The following is a 22,292-nucleotide window of genomic DNA, read 5'->3' as shown; positions in this document are numbered from 1 at the left end:
TACTGCTTCTACTACTACAACTACTACTACTACTAGTAATAATAATAATAATAATAATAACAATCAAAACACTGTTGCTGTTATTACAACTCCAGCTCCAGGAGCTTTAGGTCCACATCTACCTGAAGGTGGTGATTTAACTCAAACAGCAACATCAGCACAAATTAATGAACATTATTCTGTAAAAACACCAAACAGTTCTTCACTTCAAGAAAACAATGGAATCAAATCAAAAGAGTGAACAACATGAATGTGAAACAGTGAACACATCATGTCTAATTTCTTTAGAATGAGCCATGGATGGTTTCACTTCACCTCTCTAACATCTGATCTGGTAGAAGGAGCAGAAAGCAGCAGCCTTGTGGTCTCCAGCCTGCTCTAATGTTTGAGATGCTCATTACTACACTTTATCCATGTGAAAGCAACAACACACTGATTAACAGCTAAGAACATGTCTGTCACTTTTTACTTAGAGAAAAGGAGCAAGAAATGAAGGAGCAGGTGTTAGAAGAAGAGAAACATAAGAGGGAGACGATGAACAATCACTGTTACTGACATTAACATTAAAGAAAAAAAACTGCTCTCACTACTTTAACAGAAATGCAGTCTTTATAGTTACTACACTAATTATTGTATCTCATCTGTGCACAGAAAACAATTCGTTAATGATGAATATCTTTGAAGATTTATTATTGAATTTTTAAATGGCAGTTTACCATCTGTTTTCTGTTTTAGCTCAATATAAATGAGACATTTATGATTACAAATCAATTCAGGATCAGCTTTAGGAGAACATGGGGAGATATGAGAGGACAGGACCAAGGTCTGGACACTGAGGGGACACACATTGTCCCTCTGACTGACCTAGAGAACAAACACTGACCTCACAGTGTCACAAAGTTCACATCATATGAGGATGTGGTCTTCATTTAAACTGCAGGATACTGGTCTGCGTTTGATTCAGTTCATTTTTTAGGCCCATTCTGCAAAACTCAGAGGAAACATGTGAGTCCAAACAGCAAACCCACTCCCCCAGGGACAGAGTGAGAGGTAAACGTCAATCTCATTTCTATTATCAGGTGATTTAATGATCATTTTCTCCATTATGAGCAGTCATCAGCTCAACATCTGCTGCTTCAACAGCACAGTGTCAGGTGTTTTACCTGTCACAGGTGAAGCAGCTGCTGTGACATCAACAACAAATGCTTGGCAAAGAGGATATTTGTGTTTCCCAACTTTAAGGCTGCAACAACACACTCACACAACCTAACATGTCTTGAAATGCAGTTCCCAACATTTCTGAATTATTCTGTGAAGTTCCACATTAATATCTGTTCTTGAAGAACTTGTATTTGGAGGTTTTAGTGAGGGAAATGTCTCATTGTGGACTGAGGGGAACAATCATTTCTACCAGCAGAGAGCAGACAAACACTCATCAAGTCCTTCATCCCTACAGCTCTGAAGAATCCATCAGTACCATGACTCACGACTGTTACTCACCTAAAAATGACATTTTCACTGTGAGTCTCTGAGCTCAGTATTCAGCTGCTGAATATTGTGGTGTCAGGTTTTGTGCAATGTAAGAATCCATCTATGCTTCACCCCTCCTCACCCTTCTGTGCTTCACCCATCTGTGTGTACTTCAGTGAGGTAAATTCCATTGGTGGTTGCCCTTGCAGCACTTGTTGTTGCCTTGTGTGCCTCTGCCTGCTATTGCTGCATCACAAGGGATAATCACTCATACTTTGCATGCATGTGTTGGGAGCTTTAGAGGCACTGGAAAGTTTGTTTTAAAACCCAATGGAAAGAAGCCCAGATTCCATTAAAAAACAAAGTGTGGTTAGAGCGTGGTTGTTAGGAGGGTGTTGTGGTACACGTGAGAAAAAACTCCATTAGACATCAGGCCTGCAAAATACCAGGGAAAAAAAGATAGATGCACACCAATCAAATGGAGGGAATTAGAAAGGGATATGTCCAGTTACGCACAGACCTGTCCTTGAACCTGATCAACAATCTGCCACTGGTCATGTGTAAAGGCCACGTGCTGTACTTTTTTGATGTAAGATGGGAAGGGTTAAATTTTAGACATGAGCAGAATCATGCAAAAAATAACTAATGAAAGGGAAAAAGGGATGTGGTCAGACATGTCCCTTGGTCTGTAACACACCTACAATTTACAATATAAAAAGTGATGCACAGATGGTAAAAGTCATCAGTCATTTTCTGCAGGGCGGCTCAAGCTTTTGAATTCTGTATTGAAGAATAAAGCTCTATGGATTCAACTTCTCTGGTCTCCAGTGCTTAAGATGTGCCTCTTTGAAAAGAAGAGTTGAACACTTGAATGAAGAGTAAAAGAGTAAGGTGTGGGGACTCGGTCAGACTTGGACTCAGCTTCAACTGGCCCTTAGCTGGGTCTACAGCCTGGCCTGAAAAATCCACATCAAAAGGAAACAGCAAAGGACGACAAAGGACTGAGCTTTATTCACCTGCCCACATCAAACATTATCATTAACAGGAGTCTTAACACTGGAAGCAATAGCAGAAAATATTTGGTTTGCACTGGCAGTAACATCACACACCTCTTATACAGATTGGAAATGATCAGTAAACCATGAGATCAGGCTGAGATCTCAAAGTACAAACTATAAACACAAACCATAATGTCTGGTAGACAAGTAGAGCAACCAAAAGAAGTGATCTGGACTTTCCTGTGGTTTCCTCTTGTCCTTGTAACAGCAGTAGCTCCTCCCTTCCTTGTCAATAATTGTGCAGAAACATCTGAGTGCTTCTTTCTTCCTAAATCATGAGCAAGTCCTGTCCAGTCCAACTGTCTCTGCTCCTGTTTGACTTCTGAACTTGTCTCTGGCTGTGTGTCCACTTACTGCAGCCTCTGACATCAGACTGTAGAATGTTGATACATCAAAGGCATCAAAGGACAAACACACACAAACACACACACACATACTGGTACTTATGTTGACCTTCTCTCAAACGCTAATGGTCCAAGATCTCAGGAGATTGCTGAAAAGCAATGAATTGCAGACATACTACCATACAAAGGCATTTATACGCCATCGTAAAGCCCCGCCCACAGGTGAGAGCACAAACTGCATCAGCCAATCATCATTCCACTCACTTTCCTCTGACCATTCACAGTGGGTGAACTTTGAATTTCCTGATTTATTTCACTGATTGTGAGAATGATTTCAGCATCCAACAATACAAAGTCATATTAGTTCATCAGAGTTCTCACTCTTTGTACTAAATTCTGTCCCTTTTTTACATTACCAATTCATTAAACGTACAAAATTACATTGCCAAATCTCATGTAACAACCCAGAATCATACACAAAAGAAAATAGTGGACCAAAACTGTCCAGTAACCTTCTCAGGAACAATAGCTCAACAGGTTGCAAGAGTGAGTGGAACATCAAAGACTGTGAGTTCAATCCCAGGGGATGTGTTTTCTTTATGTACTTTGTGAACACTTGATTTATTTTTTCTCTGTCTACAACCAAGCATATGACTTCTAATGCATGCATAGGTTGCATACTCATCCTATTAAGATTTAATGGAAAACTATATATTTATAGTAAAATTGGTAAGAATGATACATTTCTAACTTGCTAAGAAAAGCTTGTTTTGTTTCCACACATATCATGCTCACAATATAATAAAATACAAACTTTTTATACTAACATGAATGAACTCTCTTTACCTAAATTTCCTGCCTTATAACAACATTGCTGACATCTTGGATCACATCCCTGAGTTAAACAGAATCAGATGCATATCACCTCTTTTACAGCTCTCAGTCCATCCACACAAAGCAACCATCTGGATTACTTTCATTTCAGCTCAACTACACACTGAAAAGACCTGACTGATCACACCTGGCTGAACTGTCCCTATCAAAGGTGCCTGGCTAAAACAAAACTCCAGACAGACTTGCTGACATCACTGACCTGCCTCAGTTCACATTTATATCACCTCTTGATCAAATGACAATACACCCACACACAAGACACTGTCTGCACAGCTACTAATTTATTTTTTTCATACATTCATAACCACAGAAAATGAGCTCTTACACACACAAAAACCAACCATGTTTCAGTAATTGAAAATATGAGCACAAACTGCCCTGTGAAGCAGAAAGGGCTCAACAGGTTGCACGCACGAGTAGAATGTCAAAGACTGTGAGTTCAAAGCCAAGGTAATGCCATATGTTGTTTATAACCATGCACTCCATGTTATCATACATTATTATTATTTATTCTAGTTATCACTAGTTATTCCAAACATACTAATTTTATGCTTTATGTAGGTTGTCATACTCATCCGCTTAACATTAATGGGAAACAACATATTTCTTTCATAAACCACATATGGTGAAACTCACTCATACTCTCACATACCAAAGACTGCCTGACTTAACTTTAACCTACCTAAACAATGCAGCCCTGAGAAAAAAAAAATGTCACATTGTACATTGATGCCTTGTGCATAAAAATATGTGATTAAAAGAGTTTCTGCTCTGTCTACAAACATGTGGACGCACTCCTAACACAACTCAGTCAACCTATTGTCTATGCAGTTTGAATACTTGCCAGATAAAATACACACCTCTACATGTAAATTCACTCACACAAACACTTCATCTTTACACAAGATAACCACCTACCTGTAACTTTCACTTATTCAAATACATTCTCAACAGACCCTGACCTGACCCATTTCCTCTCACATTCTCTACTCTGACCAAACTCTGCATTTTCACACACTAAAAACAAACACCATGAAGGGGAGGAGCCACTCCATGTTTAAAATCAAATCATTCCATTATTTGATGATCTCTAACTGTTAAACCTCAAAAGCAGCTCTGCACTGTTTCCATCTGTTGCTGTTTGAGGGTTAAGACGTTTCAGGGTTAGAATTGGGTTTTGGTTAGGGTTAAGGTAAGGGCTAGGGAATGCATTATGTCAGCAAGTATCCTCAAAAAGACATAAGTACCAGTATGTGTGAGTGTGTGTGTGTGTTTGTCCTTTGATGCCTTTGATGTATCAACATTCTACAGTCTGATCTCACAGGCTGCAGTAAGTGGACACACAGCCAGAGACAAGTTCAGAAGTCAAACAGGAGCAGAGACAGTTGGACTGGACAGGACTTGCTCATGATTTAGGAAGAAAGAAGCACTGAGATATTTCTGCACAATTATTGACAAGGAAGGGAGGAGCTACTGCTGTTACAAGGACAAGAGGAAACCACAGGAAAGTCCAGATCAGCTCCAAGGTTTTCAGTAAGTCAGTACATGTTAGTATTTCATGTCAGTGTTTAGTTTAGAAGTTAATGTTTTGAAATGTTTTGTCCAAATGATATGTTGGGACGACAAGTAATCATACCCATAAGCCCAGTGGTTTGATTGTGTGCTTATCATTCATGGACAATGTTGTTTTTTTTAATGCTGATCATGACTGTGAGATATTCTCATGGTTGCTCAGCTTCTTAACTTTGTTTTGGTGTGATGCTCTGTAGTTTGTGTTAAAGGAAAGGATTTCTAGGAAGTCTGTACTGTCTGCAACAAGATCCTTTCTAAAGAAATTCTAATGGAAATGATGGAGCATAAAATCCACAGACCCTGTCCTGTGGAAAAGTTGACTTCCAGAGTTGAAAAGAAGCAAACATGAGGCTTCAACAGTCTGAGTAGATCAAGTTTCTATCTTCCAGGTATTTTTAGTCCAAAATTCTTCTCTTTGTGTTTCTACACCCAATGTTTCCTTTCAAAGCTGTGGTGGAGAGATGGAAACACAGAGAGGAAATTCTGCACTAAAAGACAAACATTTGAAGATACTCTGCCACTTTAGACTCTCAGCTCTGATTCTTGTTTTCTGCTCCATGCAGCTCATCTACAGGACTGTATTAAGTCCTAGTTGTTGAAGGATCTTAATTATTAAGCAGTGAAACTATTTAATATGAGGAAATGGTACATTCATTCTTTGAAATGTTTCCTTTCTTCTGTTTCCTTGTCTTTTGATGATGGTCACTAAGCTCCAAATCTTGTAGCTGTTCAGAATTCAGCCTCAGTTAGTGTGAGAGAGCTGATATGTTTAAAGCTTCATAGACTGAAAAGGTTCTGAGAAGTTCTCTTGAAAAATGGATCCTAAATTTAACTTTGAGGAATTTAATTGTGTGCCTGCTCCAAATGCTATGCTAGGTCTATGTGGAGCAGCTTGTGTGATACATTATGTTTCTGTTTGTTTTCTATGAGACTGTGAATATTATTAGCTGACTGGATGAATAGAACACAAGAGAGATTTGTTTGTGCAGATAGATGAGACCTTAATGTGTCGACTAACCCTTATTTTAAGATGCACACACACACTTTGTTCTGCAAGTAGTTATAGTTTATGTCAGAGCAGCATCAGGTAAAACAATGAAGAATGATCAATACAGATCCTGATTTGCTGTAAGTCCTATATTCTCCATGATGGTGTGTGTGTGTGTGTGTGTGTGATGGGAAAAGAAGGATGAAGGAAAAGTTGTCACTGCAGCAGCTGTAGAATTTTATTATTATGACCACAATTACACCACAAGAGCCAGTTTGACTCTGTCATTTCCAGGCTCTGTGTTTCCAGTTCACCATTCACCACACAATGATGTACTTTATTTCTTCATGATGACTCTTGAAAGTCTTTGAAGAGAGAGGAGAAAATTTCTTCTGTCATTTTTCCCTTTTTTTTCTCACAAAACTCGTTTTAAAGATTTTCATGATTCGAAGAAAAACACATTTTCTTTGTGGTCGGAGAAAATGAGGAACTGTTCCATCATTTATCCAGAAGTTTCTATAGTAATGTGATCATTATTCTGTGACTGTGACAGGAGGAGTTCAGTGAATTGATGTGACTCGTCTGTGCTCTTTCACTGCTCATTTTAATGAAGTATATATTCCCTCTCTGTATTATGATATTGGATTGTAACTCAGCTTTACCACAACACTGTCATTGTACACCTGTATGTTTTGTTCACCGTGTTGATCCATCTGTCAGCTGTACCATCAGCCTCTGAGGCTGCTCTGCTCTCTGTGTCACACACTGCTACTGTACATGAAGACTGCTGTCAGCTCGGCTCAGCTCCACTCATCACTAACTTCATTTAGAGCAAACAGAAGCAGCAGAAAGTCAGAGGCTTCGCCGTGAGGAGCGCAGACCTCTCTGTCATGTCAGGTGTTTTCAGGAAGGGACGTCACTTCACACACCTTCACAACTCGAGTCAGCATCAGACGGACACACGCACAATAAACATCCACGGTAGCTGGAATTTCCCTCTCAGCTCCGGTGTTTCCTAGTGGAAAACGCCAGGACATGAAATGAAAAGAATGAAACGATCCTTTGCCTTGAAATCCAAAGAGGAAAGCGACGGCGGGGATCCACACGGTGTGTATCCAGAAGTAAAGCATGGTGTCCTTTAATCAGCTGCAAAAGCTCCGCGCTCTTCCCGACGAAGCTCCGTGTCCAGCGGTTCATTTCCAGAAGAGAAAGCGCTGCAGATGAAGCCGAGCGGAGGAAGAAATCCCAGTGTGAACGCTGCTGATGAACACAAGAGCTGGAGACTCTGTCACTGCTTCTTCTGCTGCTTTCACACGGACATTAGCGACCCCTACCGGAACTGTTATCCAGAGAGGAAGAGACTGTGTCTGTGTGTGAGTCCTCTGTCTCTGTGTGTGTGTGCTCAGTATGTTGCTACTAAAGCAGCGTTTCATGGTTCAGGACTGACAGCAGGACTAATGTGGACAAGTCCAACTCATTTCATTCAGCTCCACAACCATGATTTGTCACATGGAGTGAAGTGAAGCCAGTGAAGAGGAGGGGAATGGGAGGAGGAAGCAACACAAAGTGTTTGCTGGTCTCTGATGGGATCTTAGCCAGCAGTTTGTCTCTGTGTTATTCTGTCTCTGCACCGTTAAACATTCATACTCAGGTGGACAGTCACAGTGGACACTGTCTAATGTCCAGAGGGAAAAAAAAGTTATTTTTTCACATATTAAAGCTGTGTGATGTTCACTGACACTGACCATGTGTAGTTTAAATACATGTGTGCAAGTTTATTTTCCTTCAGACAGAAGATGAGCTGATTAATGCAGGAAACAACATGAGTCAGACTCAAGTATCTGCCTTTATAATTCTAAATGAGCTGAGGACAAAAGGTGAAGACGACAGCTCATATGGAAAATTGGTTCATTAAGAAAAAAAATATTTTTGTGTGAATAACATTAGTGCATATTTTCCACTTTTGATATATGATGGTATTATAAAAATATATATGTCTTTTCAGTCTAAAATCCTTCTAGTGTATCTACAGGAGCTGATTAGTCCCATATATACAGTGGTGTTCCAGTATATGTCAGAGGTCAAAGTGAAGACAGTCTAGTTGGTCTCATTGGATAAAGCCAGTTATCTGTGTGCAAACAAGTGTGACAGCAGATTTATTCCACTTAGTTCTGTCAGAGCCACTGAAGCTGTTTCTTTACTTTTTATTCTTCATCTACAGAAGAAACATTATTATTATTATTTACTGTCCAACACAGTAAAGTGTAAATGATGGACATTTACTCAACACAACTTTTTATTTCCACTGTCACAGGATAGAAAGAACAAAGAACTTCACAGATACAAAAGTGCACGTTTGTCCACCTGCTGTTTCCATAATGATGGGAAATATAGTTTGGTGTCAGAGTCAGAGAAGTACGGAGCCCCTAAAGGGACATGGGGAAAAAAAGAAAATGAAATGTTTCACACCAGAAAGTATTGCATGCGTGCATGGTCTCTGGGAGATCATCCACTGCATTTTGGTTTGTGTTTCTGTGTGAAAATGACAGTACAAGAGTTATTTCAGCTATATTTTAACCTGGGACTTCATTATAAGGACATTGCTGCTTTACTTGCAAGTCGTCACAGTAATATTGTGTCTGAAATTTATTTAAAACGAAATTTGAAGTCTTGTAGTCTGTTTCAGCGCAAGGGATACATCACTTTGGATCACGTGATTAATTTCATTCATGAAAAGTTACAAACATCTGGCCAACTCTGTGGGTAGAGGTGGATGTACACAAAATGCAAGAATAATGGATTAGATGTCAAGAAACAAGAGGTACACTTCATTCTAAAAGAGTTGAACCTATTTTTATTTTAAAATCTGAAATACATGTTAGTCCCAATCCCACCTGACACCCCCCCCACACCCCTCCAGACTTCATCCTTCATCAATCATATTCAGTATGTACAGAATGTATTGATAACAGAAATGTGGCAGAAGATAAGTTGTCTTCAGTGGCCTCTCATCTGTGGGTTCAAAGTCCGATGATGCATCAGAGAGAAGCATTACGTCTTTAACCTTGGAGGTTGTGCTGGCTCACTGTGACTTCAGGGGATACTGCATTGTGACTGTAATCACCAATAACAAACTCGAAGTCTTCCACTGACCCTTTGGATGAATATCCATTTAGAAAAAACAAGCCCTTGTCCGTCTTCAGCAGTTCACCCATAGTTACTGATTTCTGGACTGACAGGTGTCGTGTTCCACCTGCATTTCTTCTTTTGATCTGACTGAGAGAAGAAGCTGTGAGATCTTTTAGACCCTGAGGACTCACTCTGGACTGATTTGATAGATGCTCCACAAATAAAAGTGCTTCTCCACTCAACTAACTACTACTCCTCATAGGGACTGTCTGCAGGAACTGAAGCTGCTTTTGGTTAAAGAGATATTCATGTGTTCACTGTTCACTCGGGACCATTCAGCTGGGTTGGTGAATTCAGCACCAAGGACAGCAGCAGCTGTTACAGTGTGAAGTGCAGCAGCTTCAGAGTCCTTCTCACCTCACTATGGCAGCAGAGAAGCAGCTAAAGGAGACGCAGCAGCCACAGATTTGTTCCATGCTGCTTACACACTAATTGTTCTCACACTTGTATGAACTAATTACTTCACTTTTTTTCCTTGTAATTAATGTGACTGACTCTCAGAGACTAACAGAACATTTACCTCCAAGCAGCAGTTACTCCATCAGTATAGAGTCTCATTATTCAGACACACTCAGCAGCAGAGGACAGTGGAATCATCTTCCCTGATCCATCCTGTCTGTCTCATCCACATCCTGTAAGACTTTCTGCTTGTCAATAATCGAACCATCATAAATGATTGTCCCTCAGTGCTTTCACTGTAAAAACAGTCTGTGTGACACCATGAGCCTCAGTGAGATCTGGACATAATGTCAAGTTGTTGCTGTTTAATGTGATAACAAGTTGTTCTGATGGTGAAAGTGGATTAAATAATATAACAGCAATAAGAGACAGAGGACCACCTGACAGCATTAATGGACATGGACAGATATGTGCTCACACACTGCCGAGCTGCACACACTGTTAAACACTGTCACAGCTCATTAGCATCACGTTCTACCTGCAATTCAAGATCAATGAGTTGGTTCAGGATGGTGCAAAACACGAGACAACAAACAATCAGACACCAGACATGAACTGCATCATGTTAAAATCAGAGCAAAGCAGCAACAATTACAAAAAGACAGAAAGTCAAACATGTGAGAGCACGATTGAATGTGGAGGAACTGAAGGAAATGTTAGGTTTGTGTCATGTCCGACAGTCGACAATCAACCAAATACCCAACAAATCTAAGTCATTTAGCTTTGTAGCTCTGCACACATCCTTCTTCAAACACTGTGGTTTATGACACAGCCAGTTAAGTCTGGACTTCAAACCAGTTCAAACACAGTCATGCAGCATGTAGATGCAGAATGTAAATCATTTTCTCAAACATCTGCACCAGCACTGAGGAATAAACATCAATGATGATTCATCATGATTTATGCAAAAAAAGAGTTTAATGTTTCTTTTGTTTTACTGTTTGAAAGAGGAGAAACAATGTTTGTATATTTGAAGACTAAAATCAGCTGTGAAGAACATTTTCCTTTGTTTTCTTCTTTTCAGAGGTTTTTGAAAAACAGATAAAATGAATCAGTGGATGTATCAGAATATGGAGAGAATCTTCATCCACTACAAACTTGTGACTTTTGGAAATTTCCCAAAGCAAAACTCTGTTCATGTGAATCAAACCAGTAAATGTCTGGTTTCAGCTAATTTAACCTTTGGGCTGATGAATGAACGACTACCTGCTGCATAATCAGACTCATCACTACATTATTCACTGCACAAGCAGCTGCACACTGGTTCACACCTGAGAGAATAACGTCTGTCACTGTTCAGTTAGAAGAGCAAAGAAGAAGCAGGTGGTAGAAGAAAAACTGATGAGAGGAGGAAATGGAGGAGGGTGAGAAAAAGATGAATAATTACTGAACCTGCAACATCAACAGACGCCTGTCAGTGCCAAAGAAATGATTCTTATCAAGAAAGGCAGAGATTAAAGCAACTAGCCTCATCTTCACGTTCCAGATGCTCACACAGTTTTTGAAAAGTAAAGTAAACCAGATGAAAAGAAATCATTCATGATTTGACTCAAGATGAAGAAAACATCTCTCTTTACCTGGATGCATGAAATAAAAGTAATAAATCAGTGAAGGTTCAGAATGGTTTCAGTAAAATATCACAGATCTTATTTAAAGCTCTGTTACTCTGTCACAGCAGACAGCAGGACAATGACAGTGAGAAGACTAAAGGAGACATGGAGCTTTGTCCTGGTTTGAAGAACAAAAGACGGAGGACAGTCTGTGTGTGGCTGCTCTGTCTGGGGAGACTGGTGGAGAAGAGACTGAGGTCCAAACTCTGACAGGACACAAGAGAGCAGCTCCAGCCCTCCGACAGAAGACAGGCTGGGAGGGAGGACAGCTGTCCAGCTGTGGATCAGCTACTGGACACTGACGGGACACACACCATCCCTCTGGCTGTCCCATAGAACAAACCCTGACTTCACATCAGGTGAGAATGTGTCCTTCATTTAAACTGAGGACTACAGGAAAAGTATAAGCTTCATTTCTTCAGAAGCTGTTTCCAGTTATTGGAATTTTAAAATAAATAAAATCTCAGTTTGATCACAAACAAAACAGATTCTATAAATTCCCTTGACAGAAGTAAAAACCAATCTCATTTCTATTATCAGCTGAATAAATGTTCATTTTCTCCATCATGAAGGATCATCAGCTCACCATCTGCTGGGCTACAGAGCTGATCAGCTCAGCAGACGTGCTGTGATCTAATAGGATCAGACAGGTGGAGACATGAAGGATGAAAACAGCTCTGCTCCAATGAAGGACGCAGAACTAGAAACAGACAGAGACACCTGCTGTACTGATTTCATCAACACTAACAGAGAAACACAGAGATGGAGTGAACTTTCATTCATGCATCTTAGTTTAATCTTTAAAGTTTATTCTGGACCATGGAAAATAAAAGCCCCAGAAAAAGCTAGTACTCCTGACATCAGGAATGAATTTTAAAATGACTCATGAGCTGATTTAAAAATCTCAAATGTTTTGATGTGCATTTAAAAATATTAATTATGAGGGAAAGCTGTGTTTTTATTCAGTGTATTGAAAACTCACCACTTCAAGCTTCTCCTTCCTCCATCTGTTTCTCTCCCTCCTTTCATCTGTCTCTATGTAGACTCACTCCTTCCTGTACTGTCTCTCTGCATCTCCTTCATTTCACCTTCAGCTTTACTTTTCATGTCAGTATCATCCACATACAGAGACGATAGAAGCAAATGGGTCATTTAGCAAAGACGAACACATCAAAGATAAAACACAAACTTTCTACATGCTCCTAAAGTCAGAAACACACTCAAACAGGCAAACACATGCACACCCTCCTACAGACTGTCCACACTGCTGCTCTCTGTGTCTGTGGGATCACTCGTCACCACTTTGTTCCTCCAAATATAACAGTGATAATATTTGTGTCTGTGAAAGGACACATATACACACACTGTTACACATTCTCCACCTGCTTTGTGGTTGTGTGAGGAGTGTGTGAAGTGTGGAGGCGAACGTCACAATGACTGACTTCTCCTCTCTGCTTGGTTCCACTCAGCTGCCTGTCACTGACTCTTCAGAGCAAAGTGTTGGAGGTTAAAAATCTGTTTACTGAAGCTGGAGCTTTTAACAGGTCACATTCACATTCAAATTCGCAGGGGTCAGCACAGCAACACAGCCAGGTTGTATATGTCAGCTTTTGCAGTCTGTCCACGAAGCCACTAGTCAAGCTGTCTCTTGGGAAAGAAAGCAAAGGCCCACGTGGGACACTTTTCAAAACATTTCACTAAATGAACTAAACACTGACATGAACTACTAACATGTATGGACTTACTGAAAACCTTGGAGCTGATCTGCACTTTCCTGTGGTTTCCTCTTGTCCTTGTAACAGCAGTAGCTCCTCCCTTCCTTGTCAATAATTGTGCAGAAACATCTGAGTGCTTCTTTCTTCCTAAATCATGAGCAAGTCCTGTCCAGTCCAACTGTTTCTGCTCCTGTTTGACTTCTGAACTTGTCTCTGGCTGTGTGTCCACTTACTGCAGCCTCTGACATCAGACTGTAGAATGTTGATACATCAAAGGCATCAAAGGACAAACACACACACACACTCACACACACTGGTACTTATATCTTGGTGAGGACACTCTCTGGCATAATGCATTCCCTCACCCTAACCTCTCTCTCTTTTAGCATCTCAGACCTATGTCAGTACCTGTGCCTCTGTCAAAGAATACAAAAAAAAAAAAACACTAGACCTGTACACACATAAAGTCATGTATTCATCTGTGAATGTGTGTTTGATGAGTGCAAAGTGAAAATGCTGCATGAACCTTGTTTTTGTAAAAGCTTCTCTTGTTTCCTTTGCTTCTTACAACTGTATATTTTTCAAGCATCATCTGTCATATTGAAGAAATAGGTTCATTCAGTAGCGTTATTTCTTTTTTTATTGTCATCATGTACACTTTTCCTGTCTCAAAGACGCCAGCATCCCCACCAAATCCTAAAAATAAAGTATACCAACGAAATGACAACATCTAGCACGCATTTCTTCCGCAAAGGAAGAGCAAAGTCGGACAGGGGAGCTCACACTTGTGGCGCTCTACAAAGACGTTTGACTTTTCACCAACTCAAAAGGCTCAGCCATAAGGCCAAGCCAGCCAAAAATAACTTCAACTCATTGGTGTTCCTCTCCACGGAAGTCTTTAGTAAAAGGCGAAAGACTTGTGCGTTATGAAGAGAAACAAGAGTCAGAACAGGCCTGTCTCAGAGAGCAGCTGAGGACCCTAGTCGTCCCGGCTACCACCGTCGCGGTGCGCCTCCCTTGGCTTGCCGCGTGCTAAATCCCAGCCTCCCCACCACCTCCAGCCTGAAAAATCCAGGCCTGGCTTTTACATGGAGACTACAAAGTCTGGGAAACCATCAGGCGTCTTCAGGGAGTCCGCGACCAATCATCGTAGCTGAGGTGCACTGTGTTGTTGAGCTGGGTTCCCTGGGTGATATCAGTAAATCAACTGACTGGTTGTGCACAATTCACTTGATAAAAACTTAGCCGCATGTTCCTTCAGCCACTGTAAAAGTTTGACTCCTAACTAAACATGTGTGTCAGAACTTGATTTTCTACAAAGCCAGAGAAAGGTGCACCCTTCCCGGCGGCAATGCAATGCCAGGTCGATGTGTGGAGTGAGCGGAGCAAGCTCCCTTTTCAGCTCCCTCTCCTAAAAATGGGTTTAATACGTTATCCCCATATAGGGGACATATCAGATATTAAACTGATAAGAACAGATACTACACTTGATCTTAGCCAAAAGGCCGAGAAGCGATGAGGCCCAAGCCTTTGACGTCCAAATCAAGCTCTTGGTACAACCGTCACAGTGTCGCGGTGTCCCGTTTGTAAGCCAGCTTATCAATTGCCGCCACTTAGCAACTCCGCCCATCTGTCTGCTGTGTACTTTTCCCTGCCGCTATACAAAGATGTTTGACTTTTCACCAACTCAAAAGGCTCAGCCATACGGCAAAGCCGGCCAAAAATAGCTTCAACTCATTGCTGTTCCACACCAAAGCCTAGAAATAAAACATACTAGAACAACATCTAGCACACATTTCTTCCACAAACAATTAGCAAAGTAGGACAGGAGAGCTCACACTTCATTTTGTCATGGAAAGGCCACGCCCACTTCCCCAATTCCAATGGGAACACGGGGAATTGTCATGACTAAACACGCCACTCTGTAGCGTACGCCAGAGAGCTTCTGCAGAGCAACACTGCCGCTTTGTGGACAGACTGCAAAAGCTGACATGTAACCCCAAATCAACAAAGCCACTTCACAAAATGGAGAGCCTTCAACAGGTTAGCACATGGGAATTCCTGACACATTGTGTGTTCTTCTACACGCTAGCAACATGGGAGAGCGCGAACGCAGTCCCCCACTACCAGAAATTATGCAGTCGAGATTCCCACATTTGGGGAATTCGCAGGGGTCAAGCTGTCTCTTGGGAAAGAAAGCAAAGGCCCACGTGGGACACTTTTCAAAACATTTCACTAAATGAACTAAACACTGACATGAACTACTAACATGTATGGACTTACTGAAAACCTTGGAGCTGATCTGCACTTTCCTGTGGTTTCCTCTTGTCCTTGTAACAGCAGTAGCTCCTCCCTTCCTTGTCAATAATTGTGCAGAAACATCTGAGTGCTTCTTTCTTCCTAAATCATGAGCAAGTCCTGTCCAGTCCAACTGTTTCTGCTCCTGTTTGACTTCTGAACTTGTCTCTGGCTGTGTGTCCACTTACTGCAGCCTCTGACATCAGACTGTAGAATGTTGATACATCAAAGGCATCAAAGGACAAACACACACACACACTCACACACACTGGTACTTATATCTTGGTGAGGACACTCTCTGGCATAATGCATTCCCTCACCCTAACCTCTCTCTCTTTTAGCATCTCAGACCTATGTCAGTACCTGTGCCTCTGTCAAAGAATACAAAAAAAAAAACACTAGACCTGTACACACATAAAGTCATGTATTCATCTGTGAATGTGTGTTTGATGAGTGCAAAGTGAAAATGCTGCATGAACCTTGTTTTTGTAAAAGCTTCTCTTGTTTCCTTTGCTTCTTACAACTGTATATTTTTCAAGCATCATCTGTCATATTGAAGAAATAGGTTCATTCAGTAGCGTTATTTCTTTTTTTATTGTCATCATGTACACTTTTCCTGTCTCAAAGACGCCAGCATCCCCACCAAATCCTAAAAATAAAGTATACCAACGAAATGACAACATCTAGCACGCATTTCTTCCGCAAAGGAAGAGCAAAGTCGGACAGGGGAGCTCACACTTGTGGCGCTCTACAAAGACGTTTGACTTTTCACCAACTCAAAAGGCTCAGCCATAAGGCCAAGCCAGCCAAAAATAACTTCAACTCATTGGTGTTCCTCTCCACGGAAGTCTTTAGTAAAAGGCGAAAGACTTGTGCGTTATGAAGAGAAACAAGAGTCAGAACAGGCCTGTCTCAGAGAGCAGCTGAGGACCCTAGTCGTCCCGGCTACCACCGTCGCGGTGCGCCTCCCTTGGCTTGCCGCGTGCTAAATCCCAGCCTCCCCACCACCTCCAGCCTGAAAAATCCAGGCCTGGCTTTTACATGGAGACTACAAAGTCTGGGAAACCATCAGGCGTCTTCAGGGAGTCCACGACCAATCATCGTAGCTGAGGTGCACTGTGTTGTTGAGCTGGGTTCCCTGGGTGATATCAGTAAATCAACTGACTGGTTGTGCACAATTCACTTGATAAAAACTTAGCCGCATGTTCCTTCAGCCACTGTAAAAGTTTGACTCCTAACTAAACATGTGTGTCAGAACTTGATTTTCTACAAAGCAAGATAAAGGTGCACCGTTCCCGGCGGCACTGCAATGCCAGGTCGATGCGTGGAGTGAGCGGAGCAAGCTCCCTTTTCAGCTCCCTCTCCTAAAAATGGGTTTAATACGTTATCCCCATATAGGGGACATATCAGATATTAAACTGATAAGAACAGATACTACACTTGATCTTAGCCAAAAGGCCGAGAAGCGATGAGGCCCAAGCCTTTGACGTCCAAATCAAGCTCTTGGTACAACCGTCACAGTGTCGCGGTGTCCCGTTTGTAAGCCAGCTTATCAATTGCCGCCACTTAGCAACTCCGCCCATCTGTCTGCTGTGTACTTTTCCCTGCCGCTATACAAAGATGTTTGACTTTTCACCAACTCAAAAGGCTCAGCCATACGGCAAAGCCGGCCAAAAATAGCTTCAACTCATTGCTGTTCCACACCAAAGCCTAGAAATAAAACATACTAGAACAACATCTAGCACACATTTCTTCCACAAACAATTAGCAAAGTAGGACAGGAGAGCTCACACTTCATTTTGTCATGGAAAGGCCACGCCCACTTCCCCAATTCCAATGGGAACACGGGGAATTGTCATGACTAAACACGCCACTCTGTAGCGTACGCCAGAGAGCTTCTGCAGAGCAACACTGCCGCTTTGTGGACAGACTGCAAAAGCTGACATGTAACCCCAAATCAACAAAGCCACTTCACAAAATGGAGAGCCTTCAACAGGTTAGCACATGGGAATTCCTGACACATTGTGTGTTCTTCTACACGCTAGCAACATGGGAGAGCGCGAACGCAGTCCCCCACTACCAGAAATTATGCAGTCGAGATTCCCACATTTGGGGAATTCGCAGGGGTCAAGCTGTCTCTTGGGAAAGAAAGCAAAGGCCCACGTGGGACACTTTTCAAAACATTTCACTAAATGAACTAAACACTGACATGAACTACTAACATGTATGGACTTACTGAAAACCTTGGAGCTGATCTGCACTTTCCTGTGGTTTCCTCTTGTCCTTGTAACAGCAGTAGCTCCTCCCTTCCTTGTCAATAATTGTGCAGAAACATCTGAGTGCTTCTTTCTTCCTAAATCATGAGCAAGTCCTGTCCAGTCCAACTGTTTCTGCTCCTGTTTGACTTCTGAACTTGTCTCTGGCTGTGTGTCCACTTACTGCAGCCTCTGACATCAGACTGTAGAATGTTGATACATCAAAGGCATCAAAGGACAAACACACACACACACTCACACACACTGGTACTTATATCTTGGTGAGGACACTCTCTGGCATAATGCATTCCCTCACCCTAACCTCTCTCTCTTTTAGCATCTCAGACCTATGTCAGTACCTGTGCCTCTGTCAAAGAATACAAAAAAAAAAAAACACTAGACCTGTACACACATAAAGTCATGTATTCATCTGTGAATGTGTGTTTGATGAGTGCAAAGTGAAAATGCTGCATGAACCTTGTTTTTGTAAAAGCTTCTCTTGTTTCCTTTGCTTCTTACAACTGTATATTTTTCAAGCATCATCTGTCATATTGAAGAAATAGGTTCATTCAGTAGCGTTATTTCTTTTTTTATTGTCATCATGTACACTTTTCCTGTCTCAAAGACGCCAGCATCCCCACCAAATCCTAAAAATAAAGTATACCAACGAAATGACAACATCTAGCACGCATTTCTTCCGCAAAGGAAGAGCAAAGTCGGACAGGGGAGCTCACACTTGTGGCGCTCTACAAAGACGTTTGACTTTTCACCAACTCAAAAGGCTCAGCCATAAGGCCAAGCCAGCCAAAAATAACTTCAACTCATTGGTGTTCCTCTCCACGGAAGTCTTTAGTAAAAGGCGAAAGACTTGTGCGTTATGAAGAGAAACAAGAGTCAGAACAGGCCTGTCTCAGAGAGCAGCTGAGGACCCTAGTCGTCCCGGCTACCACCGTCGCGGTGCGCCTCCCTTGGCTTGCCGCGTGCTAAATCCCAGCCTCCCCACCACGGCTTTTACATGGAGACTACAAAGTCTGGGAAACCATCAGGCGTCTTCAGGGAGTCCGCGACCAATCATCGTAGCTGAGGTGCACTGTGTTGTTGAGCTGGGTTCCCTGGGTGATATCAGTAAATCAACTGACTGGTTGTGCACAATTCACTTGATAAAAACTTAGCCGCATGTTCCTTCAGCCACTGTAAAAGTTTGACTCCTAACTAAACATGTGTGTCAGAACTTGATTTTCTACAAAGCCAGAGAAAGGTGCACCCTTCCCGGCGGCAATGCAATGCCAGGTCGATGCGTGGAGTGAGCGGAGCAAGCTCCCTTTTCAGCTCCCTCTCCTAAAAATGGGTTTAATACGTTATCCCCATATAGGGGACATATCAGATATTAAACTGATAAGAACAGATACTACACTTGATCTTAGCCAAAAGGCCGAGAAGCGATGAGGCCCAAGCCTTTGACGTCCAAATCAAGCTCTTGGTACAACCGTCACAGTGTCGCGGTGTCCCGTTTGTAAGCCAGCTTATCAATTGCCGCCACTTAGCAACTCCGCCCATCTGTCTGCTGTGTACTTTTCCCTGCCGCTATACAAAGATGTTTGACTTTTCACCAACTCAAAAGGCTCAGCCATACGGCAAAGCCGGCCAAAAATAGCTTCAACTCATTGCTGTTCCACACCAAAGCCTAGAAATAAAACATACTAGAACAACATCTAGCACACATTTCTTCCACAAACAATTAGCAAAGTAGGACAGGAGAGCTCACACTTCATTTTGTCATGGAAAGGCCACGCCCACTTCCCCAATTCCAATGGGAACACGGGGAATTGTCATGACTAAACACGCCACTCTGTAGCGTACGCCAGAGAGCTTCTGCAGAGCAACACTGCCGCTTTGTGGACAGACTGCAAAAGCTGACATGTAACCCCAAATCAACAAAGCCACTTCACAAAATGGAGAGCCTTCAACAGGTTAGCACATGGGAATTCCTGACACATTGTGTTTTCTTCTACACACACGCAACAGGGCAGAGCGCGAACGCAGTCCCCCACTACCAGAAATTATGCAGTCGAGATTCCCACATTTGGGGAATTCGCAGGGGTCAGCACAGCCGTAGTGCAATGGCCGAGCCTCACCCTGGGTGAACCACCTTGTTGATCATGGTATCTCCCCTGCCAGGTAAGTATGAGCTGCAGTTGGAAGAGAGCGGGTGGTGGTCACCAGGCACAGCACTCTGGCTGACGGTGCCCACAATGCATAATCCCACATTTCAGTGCCTTGAGCATCAGCTCCCCTTTGTCTGTTACGTTTATGGCTGAAAAGACACAAACACTGCTGCAAATAGGCTGCGGCGTGCGGCAAACGCGCTTTGTTGGATCTACCCATCATGCACTGCTCTGCCAAAAACAAAGGAACACTGTGTGAAATGCCACTAGTCAAGCTGTCTCTTGGGAAAGAAAGCAAAGGCCCACGTGGGACACTTTTCAAAACATTTCACTAAATGAACTAAACACTGACATGAACTACTAACATGTATGGACTTACTGAAAACCTTGGAGCTGATCTGCACTTTCCTGTGGTTTCCTCTTGTCCTTGTAACAGCAGTAGCTCCTCCCTTCCTTGTCAATAATTGTGCAGAAACATCTGAGTGCTTCTTTCTTCCTAAATCATGAGCAAGTCCTGTCCAGTCCAACTGTTTCTGCTCCTGTTTGACTTCTGAACTTGTCTCTGGCTGTGTGTCCACTTACTGCAGCCTCTGACATCAGACTGTAGAATGTTGATACATCAAAGGCATCAAAGGACAAACACACACACACACTCACACACACTGGTACTTATATCTTGGTGAGGACACTCTCTGGCATAATGCATTCCCTCACCCTAACCTCTCTCTCTTTTAGCATCTCAGACCTATGTCAGTACCTGTGCCTCTGTCAAAGAATACAAAAAAAAAAAAACACTAGACCTGTACACACATAAAGTCATGTATTCATCTGTGAATGTGTGTTTGATGAGTGCAAAGTGAAAATGCTGCATGAACCTTGTTTTTGTAAAAGCTTCTCTTGTTTCCTTTGCTTCTTACAACTGTATATTTTTCAAGCATCATCTGTCATATTGAAGAAATAGGTTCATTCAGTAGCGTTATTTCTTTTTTTATTGTCATCATGTACACTTTTCCTGTCTCAAAGACGCCAGCATCCCCACCAAATCCTAAAAATAAAGTATACCAACGAAATGACAACATCTAGCACGCATTTCTTCCGCAAAGGAAGAGCAAAGTCGGGCAGGGGAGCTCACACTTGTGGCGCTCTACAAAGACGTTTGACTTTTCACCAACTCAAAAGGCTCAGCCATAAGGCCAAGCCAGCCAAAAATAACTTCAACTCATTGGTGTTCCTCTCCACGGAAGTCTTTAGTAAAAGGCGAAAGACTTGTGCGTTATGAAGAGAAACAAGAGTCAGAACAGGCCTGTCTCAGAGAGCAGCTGAGGACCCTAGTCGTCCCGGCTACCACCGTCGCGGTGCGCCTCCCTTGGCTTGCCGCGTGCTAAATCCCAGCCTCCCCACCACGGCTTTTACATGGAGACTACAAAGTCTGGGAAACCATCAGGCGTCTTCAGGGAGTCCGCGACCAATCATCGTAGCTGAGGTGCACTGTGTTGTTGAGCTGGGTTCCCTGGGTGATATCAGTAAATCAACTGACTGGTTGTGCACAATTCACTTGATAAAAACTTAGCCGCATGTTCCTTCAGCCACTGTAAAAGTTTGACTCCTAACTAAACATGTGTGTCAGAACTTGATTTTCTACAAAGCAAGATAAAGGTGCACCGTTCCCGGCGGCACTGCAATGCCAGGTCGATGCGTGGAGTGAGCGGAGCAAGCTCCCTTTTCAGCTCCCTCTCCTAAAAATGGGTTTAATACGTTATCCCCATATAGGGGACATATCAGATATTAAACTGATAAGAACAGATACTACACTTGATCTTAGCCAAAAGGCCGAGAAGCGATGAGGCCCAAGCCTTTGACGTCCAAATCAAGCTCTTGGTACAACCGTCACAGTGTCGCGGTGTCCCGTTTGTAAGCCAGCTTATCAATTGCCGCCACTTAGCAACTCCGCCCATCTGTCTGCTGTGTACTTTTCCCTGCCGCTATACAAAGATGTTTGACTTTTCACCAACTCAAAAGGCTCAGCCATACGGCAAAGCCGGCCAAAAATAGCTTCAACTCATTGCTGTTCCACACCAAAGCCTAGAAATAAAACATACTAGAACAACATCTAGCACACATTTCTTCCACAAACAATTAGCAAAGTAGGACAGGAGAGCTCACACTTCATTTTGTCATGGAAAGGCCACGCCCACTTCCCCAATTCCAATGGGAACACGGGGAATTGTCATGACTAAACACGCCACTCTGTAGCGTACGCCAGAGAGCTTCTGCA

The 22,292-nt window shown here is 42.4% G+C and overlaps 11 non-coding genes across 11 annotated transcripts; all 11 read right to left on the bottom strand.

Moving 5' to 3' along the window:
• Positions 1–14,130: 14,130 nt before the first annotated feature.
• Positions 14,131–14,245, bottom strand: LOC121189068. Its single transcript, XR_005894784.1, has one exon. It is a non-coding gene; the product is annotated as a U5 spliceosomal RNA (small nuclear RNA).
• A 380-nt stretch (positions 14,246–14,625) lies between these two features.
• LOC121189035 lies at positions 14,626–14,816 on the bottom strand. The gene has a single exon (XR_005894767.1). It is a non-coding gene; the product is annotated as a U2 spliceosomal RNA (small nuclear RNA).
• Positions 14,817–15,394: 578 nt separating this feature from the next.
• On the bottom strand, positions 15,395–15,564 carry LOC121189117. The gene has a single exon (XR_005894826.1). It is a non-coding gene; the product is annotated as a U1 spliceosomal RNA (small nuclear RNA).
• Positions 15,565–16,381: 817 nt separating this feature from the next.
• LOC121189067 lies at positions 16,382–16,496 on the bottom strand. Its single transcript, XR_005894783.1, has one exon. It is a non-coding gene; the product is annotated as a U5 spliceosomal RNA (small nuclear RNA).
• A 380-nt stretch (positions 16,497–16,876) lies between these two features.
• On the bottom strand, positions 16,877–17,067 carry LOC121189024. The gene has a single exon (XR_005894758.1). It is a non-coding gene; the product is annotated as a U2 spliceosomal RNA (small nuclear RNA).
• A 578-nt stretch (positions 17,068–17,645) lies between these two features.
• Positions 17,646–17,815, bottom strand: LOC121189116. Its single transcript, XR_005894825.1, has one exon. It is a non-coding gene; the product is annotated as a U1 spliceosomal RNA (small nuclear RNA).
• An 819-nt stretch (positions 17,816–18,634) lies between these two features.
• Positions 18,635–18,749, bottom strand: LOC121189066. The gene has a single exon (XR_005894782.1). It is a non-coding gene; the product is annotated as a U5 spliceosomal RNA (small nuclear RNA).
• Positions 18,750–19,105: 356 nt separating this feature from the next.
• Positions 19,106–19,296, bottom strand: LOC121189033. The gene has a single exon (XR_005894765.1). It is a non-coding gene; the product is annotated as a U2 spliceosomal RNA (small nuclear RNA).
• Positions 19,297–19,874: 578 nt separating this feature from the next.
• On the bottom strand, positions 19,875–20,038 carry LOC121189108. Its single transcript, XR_005894818.1, has one exon. It is a non-coding gene; the product is annotated as a U1 spliceosomal RNA (small nuclear RNA).
• Positions 20,039–21,197: 1,159 nt separating this feature from the next.
• Positions 21,198–21,312, bottom strand: LOC121189065. Its single transcript, XR_005894781.1, has one exon. It is a non-coding gene; the product is annotated as a U5 spliceosomal RNA (small nuclear RNA).
• Positions 21,313–21,668: 356 nt separating this feature from the next.
• On the bottom strand, positions 21,669–21,859 carry LOC121189132. The gene has a single exon (XR_005894839.1). It is a non-coding gene; the product is annotated as a U2 spliceosomal RNA (small nuclear RNA).
• Between the last annotated feature and the right edge of the window lie 433 nt (positions 21,860–22,292).

Source organism: Toxotes jaculatrix, chromosome 10 (assembly GCF_017976425.1).
Source record: "Toxotes jaculatrix isolate fToxJac2 chromosome 10, fToxJac2.pri, whole genome shotgun sequence".
Taxonomy (NCBI): Eukaryota; Metazoa; Chordata; class Actinopteri; family Toxotidae; genus Toxotes; species Toxotes jaculatrix.
This window is presented reverse-complemented; position numbering and strand designations above follow the sequence as displayed.